General features: G+C 36.4%; 1 long non-coding RNA gene across 1 annotated transcript; it reads left to right on the forward strand.

Annotated features, from left to right (window-relative positions):
- The first annotated feature begins 408 nt into the window (after positions 1-408).
- On the forward strand, positions 409-5046 carry LOC149919001 (uncharacterized). Its single transcript, XR_016464712.1, has 3 exons — positions 409-493; positions 2213-2560; positions 4745-5046. It is a non-coding gene; the product is annotated as an uncharacterized LOC149919001 (long non-coding RNA).
- The last annotated feature ends 1821 nt before the right edge of the window (positions 5047-6867 follow it).

The following is a 6867-nucleotide window of genomic DNA, read 5'->3' on the forward strand; positions in this document are numbered from 1 at the left end:
ATAAACAACAAGACTTTAGATCCAACACAGACATTTTCAAAGAAAGAATATGTTGTTTTGTTTCATTCTCATCCTTGCAAGATGGGCAGTTACACTGCAGTTCTATAAGTTTATCTGCTATACTGATAGATGGAAACAGGCTTTCCCTAACCAAGTTTTGATACAGCAACATATCGTTGAAAAAGATGCACATTTTCTCTCTAAACTAGACTAAAAAAAGAATTATTATTTTTTTTCTCAATTAGGCAGGTGTAGGGGAACTATTATATTATGGACTGAACTGATGACTGAGCACCTGATGAAGGGGTGGCTGGCCCAGAAAGCACAGGTGCAAGCAATTCACCCATGCTTTCCATATGACCAGAAAGAGAGGGCATGGGGTCCACCACACGCTGGGCTCATTTAAGGGCTAGCTTCCAAAAGGAGACCATCTCTTGGTTGATGGCTGTGTCCTGGGGAGCGTTCTATTGCCAGAGACCCTTATCACTAGCTGGTGAGTCAGCTTTTTTTGTATGTGTGATTATTGGCATTTCTAATGATTCTTTATCTGGTATTGCAAAGTGCTTGTCGGAAGCAGTTTTCTTGATTCCTAGGACAGTTGGCAGGCTAGGATGAAGGCTGTGAAAACAAAAAGGAAAATATCACTGATTAGGATGATTTCAGTGCAGAAAAGACTTTAAGCACAGAGTCTTCATTCTTTTTGTACCCTGTTGACATGGAATGTATTTTCTTCTGGTCTTCCACGTGTTCTAGCCTATTTTTTTGTCTGTTTGTCTTCTGAGTTTATTTCAGAGGAGGGTACCTACCCTGGTGAAGAAAAGATTGTGCATGCTGTTTTTCTTGACCTGTTGATGCTTTCTCATTAATGTCTTATTGAGGAGAGAGCTGGGTGGTGAATGCTGCTAGCTGAAAAGCCAGCAATTCTTGAACGGTCATGTGCAGACAGAAGAGGTCACAGCAAGGGCGAAAGGGATATTAATAGTCATTTAATAGGCTTCAACTATGATCTTTGGAGCTCAGTTATCAGAAACCTCTGCAATTTATCATCAGTTGCTGTGTACTGCTTATGGCCTTCCTGACAAAGATTAATCATACTGTATGAGAATTCAGGATATCAAAAACTGTACAAATAGGCATATATTTCAGACCTCTACCTCCTCTGCCTTGCATATGAAGTCATTGTTTACAGCTACGCAGTTCTAACAGATTAGCAGAGAATGAATATTTAATAGAGGAACGGTGTAAGGATCTAGCCTTTCTTATGTTTAGTTACCTCTCTGACAACAATTGATGGACATAAAAGATTGCAGGATGCTTTTAAATTTCTCCCTCAGTCTGCTTATGCAAGTGAATGAGAGGCAAGACCCTGAAAAGATCAGTTTTTCAGGTAACAAAGTGCTTAATTCTTTACTCAGGAGCTTGAAAGAGCTCTTTGTGAAGCTGAAAGCTTCCTTATTTTCACTCACTCATCTTGATAGTTGAAATGAACAACGTCTGTCTCCTTGGGTTAGTCTCTTCTCCCTCTCCACTTTGCACTGATGTATTTTAGATTATCCACTCAGATCACAGGGGTCCTGCTTTGCTCCACTGAGCACTTAATTTCCTGGCTTCTTCTACTGACAATAAGTGGTGCAACTTATGATTCATCCTCAGTGTTTCATTAACATTCTTTCTCAGCAAGACTTTTCTGGCTCCTGTTTTTTTTGTTCCTCCTTTGATATTTTCTTTATGTGCTTTGTTTCTCATACTGAATGGCATGCTAGATTTAGGTGGGATTACTTGAGTGGGGCTTATAAAATACCAATTTTTTTTTTTAAAAACACTCTTTTAGGGAGTTGAAATCCTACCACTATGCTATGTATGTCTTTAACCAAAAATTTACGAATCCACTGGTAATTAAACTTGTCTGGTGACTTTCTCCAAATAGCTTATATGTTTCATGAAACGAAAGAGAAAGAGAGGAGGGCCCTGCTGTGCCTTCCCTATTAGAAGGTACCAGAGAATCCAAAGTATTCATGAATGGAGCTGTAGTAAAGCAGGTTTCCTTGCTTCTGCTACAGTCAGAACTATATTTTTAAATGCATCAGTGAGCACTAAAACACTGAAGAAGTAAGCATTTACTGCATATGTGACATGGGGCTTTGGTTACAATTATACAGTGTTTCTCTGTTTCTTTTTTGTGCTGTTTGTGATCTGTGTTTCGCAAACAAAGCAAAAGTTCTTCAAAGGGGATTGTGACAGCACTGGCCAGCACCAACCCAAAAACTGCAGATGGAGTGACATAGAGTCCTGGTGAGAAAGGAGGGAAGAGCACCCAGATGTCCACAGCCAGCAATCCTGGCTCTTGAGATTACAGCTGACGCATCAGGGCATCCAAGGAAGACTGGTGAATTAGAGGAAGATCAGAAATTTTTGAAAGTTTTGATCTTGGTTATCATTTACATAGCAGAGGTGAAAACAACAACAACAAAAGGACAAGAGCAGCAAGATTTAACTGAAATTGATCCCAAAGACAAGTCATAAAGAAAAGGAAGGTGAATTGCTGAGAATAGATGGTGAGGTGAGTTTTGTTCTGGACAATCATTACTTTTTTTTTTTTTTTTCCTGGGACCAGATGGACACACAAAAATTAGTATAATACTGCTGTTCTTTAGTCTTCTGAAACAAGGACTGACTTGCTTTCATTTGCAACAAAGAATGGATTAGACTTTGTTTGAAGTGGCCTGACTGGTGGTATTCAGTGTTCTTAGATGGGAGGACTGAAAGATGTGGCTGGTCTTGGAGAGTTCTCTGGGAAGAACCACTTAGGAGCTAGACAAGTTTACTGAAGTTGGCATCTGATGCAAAATCTCTTCTGCTAGAGGTTGCAGAAGTTCAAAGGAAGATGCAAATCTTGTTATCTAAGACAAGGAGGGACAGTTGAGTTCTGCTAGAAATAGGGTGTATGAAAGAGGTGAAGAGAGGGCAGGAACAACTCCACTGAGATTATTTTGCTACATCAACTAGCCATGCATAGAGCAAGTAATTTCAAATACTGAATTATGATTTCTGGGTGCTCAAACATCAAAACAGCTGATTACCAAGTGTGTTTTTTTTTTTTTTTTTTTTTCTTACATGGAAGGTCAAAGACTAACTAGGTTATAGATACTGGTTTGTTCTACAGGTGATCCTGCAGGTCAAGACCTGGCACACTAGTAGTACTCTCATGTGAGGACTTGAAAGCAGTTGGTGAGACGCTTCCCAAGTATAAACTAATAAATTGAACCCCCTGAACATAAATATGGTAACTGAAGTGAACATCCCATTCTATGTATAATGTGTTGTGCAGATAACTTTCATTCTGTTCTGGAGTTAGCAGACAGTGCACTCCCATTAGTGCAACTTCTTCTATAATTCTTTTTGGTAACTCCTTTATGCTATCTCTCACTTGAAGTGCATCAAAGCTATTATTTAGGATCCTTTCTGTTTGCTTGCATATACATCACAAAGGAGATTAACTCTGATCCTGTGGCTTCAGCATCAGTAGAAAAGATGCTGAATACTGTTACCCCTTCTGTAGCCTCAAGAATGTTGACTTGCAACCACCATCCCCATCTTCCTATTCAGTTATCAGTCTCCCACATAAATTGTTGATGGTAGGAAATGCAAAAGACCTTAGATTACTTAGCACTGGTTCAGCAACCAGTGGTTTTCTTTTGTTCCAGATATTACTGGAGCATGCTTCTCACTCGTTCTGTTTTTAGATGTAATAAGTAAAGGATAGCTACAACTCTATGGAATTAGGAGTTACAGCTTATTTTTCCAACAGCACAGTATTTGCATAAAAATGCAAATACTGAGAACTTGTGAAGGAAGGATGCTTAGAGTTACCGGTAATTTTGTACCTCTCTCTGAAATGAGAAAAACAGAATATTATCAAAATATCTGATTTGTTACTGTCATTAAATGTCTGGAGGTTTGCTCGTGGAAAAGAATATCAGTTTTCCAGGGCTTACAGCAGAAGCCTTATTTTCTTCCTAGTTGTTTAAATGGCTCCCAGTCTACACCAATTTCTCATGCCATGCACCAGTGAATTTCATATATTTTTGTTCTGTATCTTGCTCAGTATAAACTATGAGAGCAGACATGCTGTGGTGGCACAGCAGCAGTATTCCAGTAGGGTATGTTGTCTGAGTTTGTCCTATGTGAATTCTTGATGATTTATATTTCTCAAATTCTGTATGCCCAAGCTCCCACTGGCAACATATATATATCATGCATATTTCAACGCTCATGCTCATCAGATAAGTTTATTAATATAGCTTAGCCATGTTTAATTAAACAGAATGGAGACATGAATTTGCTTGCTTTGATCTCTGAGCCACCTTCCTCTTATGTATGTAATTTGTCTGCGAATTTTGTTTTCTGTGAGTGTCAAGGGTAAAATATCTGTTGTCCATTAATTATTTTTTACCAGCATAAAACATTGATCCCACATAAAATATTGGGTATATTTTGCTGAAGAGAAGAGTGAAACTACTTTTTTTTTCTATTATTTTCTACTTCAACTGATAAGACATTCCATATCATGTTGGGCTGTCAGAAAATGAACAAAATAATTGGAGGTGATCACATTATAACACTCCTTTGTCCTGAGATTTAAAAGGGAGTCTTTTTATAAGCAGAAGAAATACACGGTAATAACTAACAGGAGATATCACAAATGAGGATTTGATATTAGATTTTCTCTCTTATACTTGAACAGGCACTGTAGCAGTGAGCCTTTCACAAAGAATGTGAGAGATGCTAATCAATACAGCCTTTCTGACAAAAACTTTTTGAAAAATGGCTTGTGTGATCTTCTGGTCTGTGATGCTCAGATTGGTTGGCGTGATCATATATGCCAGCATGCCGTTAGTCCATATGGTAAGCTTACCTTGTACGTATCTTTCCCATTTCCAGGCAAGCTTGTTCTTAGAACTTGTGCATTATTTGCTTTATGAATTGCATTTGGTTTATTTCTTGTAAAATGTGAGGAGTTGCTTCAAACTGGGAAATAAAACATACAGACTCAAAAGGTAACATGGTAAAAGTTGTGCATTTAAAGGATTTCTTTTTGATGACACATCTCACTATTTAGGTTAAAAAAAAAAAAAATTAAAATGAAAAGATATTGCATGTATGAAGAGAGGCTTATTTCTTCACAAAAGAACACCAGACAGAGTCTTGCAACAGAATATGAGTTATTAGATATTAATTTCCAAAAGACCTACTGATAATCTTCCTTGTCCTTCCCAGGGAAACAGTCACATATAAAGAAATGAATTTGTTTCATGAGTACTGATAGTAGCTACTAATCGCTGCTTTCTGGAAGAAGAAAAATATTCTTAAATTATGGGAGCAGTTAAATAGAAGACATATAGCAGAGGAGAAACATATATTAATAAAATAATAAGCTTAGCATTCTGATTAGCTCATGTTTGGTGAATTTGAATATTTATCTGTGCAAATATAACAGCAAAACAAAACCGCAAGAGTACACTTGTTTAACTTAGCTGATGTATGAATGATATTCAGCAATGCCACAAATCAGTCATTTTAATCAACTTGAGAAACATCTTAAGCACATTTCTCTGAAGGAACTGTAGAGATATAAACTGTTATGTAATGCCATAGGAAATAGAGCTTCATTAATATAGTAAGTGAGGAAAATTTCTCTAAGAAAAAAGTTTAGTGTTTCAATAATTTTTTTTATTGATGTTAATTAGATAATGGTATTGGGTAAAACTATTCAAACTTCACAAATAGTACTAAAGAGTTACCAGGACCAACCAACACCCCTCCCTTTTCCCCTCAAAGAGTTGTTTACTGCATTCACGTCTTTTCTATATGGTTTTAGTTTTACTCAGGGACATCTATCTTAGAGCTGAGAAATAAGATATTGTAAGGAGTGAAAGACTCTTGTGAGATTTGGTTCAGTCTGTCACTTTGTATCCCTCTTCACTTTTAAAACTGAAGAGTAAATAAGTATGGCATTTTGTATAAAGAGGTGATTTATGTGAGTAATGCTTAAAAATATGTGACAGGATCATGAATAATATAGGCTTTTATAAATACTTTTGTTTCTGGGGAAAAGGTGTAGCATGTGATAATCATTCATTAGAGGGTTGTCTTTATTGCAGAGACCTACAAGCTCATCCAAAGTTTGGCACTGCAAAGTTTTGGATTTCTGATTTTATTTTTTTTCCTAGCCACTGGGTTAAATTAAAGAGTCCTACAGTGGAATAGGACTCTCAGAGTTGGGAGTTAATTCAATTCTTTGCTGTTTCCTCCTGATTATATCTGGAGGATTAGTTTGTTTGGTTCCTTCTTTTTACATTCTGACACTTGGCAACAACTTGACCATGATTAGTTTTGCATTTCTTGTATTATTGAAAACATTAGTAAAATATTCATTAAAGGAATTCAAAGAACATCAAAAAGAAATATGAAATTTTTCCTTCTTAGCATTCAGTTATCTTTAGTTCTCTCTTCAGAGGAATTTTCCCTGAATATATCTAGAAAGTTAATGCCTGCTATCATCTGTGTAAGTTTCATTATTAGATATCAATATACATTAATAAGTACTGTGGGAAATCAATATACTCTTACATCAAAATACTTTACTTTTCTTATAGTGTTTAACTTTTCACCATGCTAGAGAGGACCAATGTCATTGGTGTTTTTTTTTTTTTTTAATGCTTTAGGAGTGAATTCCAGTTCACAAGAAAATCTTAAAATTAAATATTGTAGAGTTCACAATATCTAATTTGCAGGGACTAGAATGACTTTATTGAGATATATATATATATAAAAAAAAAAAAGAGATGGGCAGATTGAATTTCAATT

The sequence above is a fragment of the Phasianus colchicus genome, chromosome 2 (genome assembly GCF_987193195.1).
Source record: "Phasianus colchicus chromosome 2, bPhaCol1.hap1.1, whole genome shotgun sequence".
Lineage (NCBI taxonomy): Eukaryota > Metazoa > Chordata > Aves > Galliformes > Phasianidae > Phasianus > Phasianus colchicus.